Source organism: Sinocyclocheilus rhinocerous, unplaced genomic scaffold (genome assembly GCF_001515625.1).
Source record: "Sinocyclocheilus rhinocerous isolate Xijiao unplaced genomic scaffold, SAMN03320098_v1.1 C35824978, whole genome shotgun sequence".
Classification (NCBI taxonomy): Eukaryota; Metazoa; Chordata; class Actinopteri; order Cypriniformes; family Cyprinidae; genus Sinocyclocheilus; species Sinocyclocheilus rhinocerous.
The window spans coordinates 1-651 of record NW_015764707.1 but is presented as its reverse complement, the minus strand read 5'-3'; the positions used below and the strand labels follow the sequence as shown (position 1 = coordinate 651).

General features: G+C 38.9%; 1 long non-coding RNA gene across 1 annotated transcript; it reads right to left on the bottom strand.

The window, feature by feature from the left end:
• Positions 1 to 6: 6 nt before the first annotated feature.
• On the bottom strand, positions 7 to 500 carry LOC107735142 (uncharacterized). The gene is made up of 3 exons (XR_001639307.1): positions 422 to 500; positions 225 to 347; positions 7 to 82 (listed from the first exon to the last, which is right to left on the bottom strand). It is a non-coding gene; the product is annotated as an uncharacterized LOC107735142 (long non-coding RNA).
• Positions 501 to 651: the final 151 nt, after the last annotated feature.

Sequence of the window (651 nt, the reverse complement as noted above, 5' to 3'; positions counted from 1 at the left end):
TGATCTCTTTAAAACACACACTCTGCCCAGTCTGGAGGCCATGTGTTCGGCTGTCCATACACGTCACTACACCAGGATTCCCCTGTGATTGGATGTAAAACAGGAAGTTAAAAAACAACCCAAATCACAGAACTGAGCAAGTTCAGCATTCAGACTAAATGTGACAAGAAAGCATCAAATGCCAAAAGAAATGAGAAGGTTTGACAGTTCAGCGCTCTCATTACCTGGCTGATGTTTTGGATGAAGAGCTCTTTTGGTTCTTCTCCCGTAGGGTCTGACACATCAAACGCCTCCCCAAAATCACAGAATACTCGCGAGCAGATCCCAAACACATCACAGCCAATGAACTGCACCAAAAATGTATTTTAAAGCATCCAAACAGAGAGTTATATCTATGTAGTATGTCTAGGAATGTCTGTACCTTAATAGGAGGCTGTTGAGAGTGGCAGAAATGGTTGATTCGTTTCTGTAAACTCAGCTTTGTTTCTGTTAACACTACACACTGAAGAGATAAATACAAGAATAGAGGCATTAAGTATGATATGAACATACAAAATAATATAAATAATAAAAGTAATCTGATTGGAATGAAGTTAGATATATTTAAATTAGGGCTGTCAACGTTAACGCGTTAACGCATGCGATTAATTT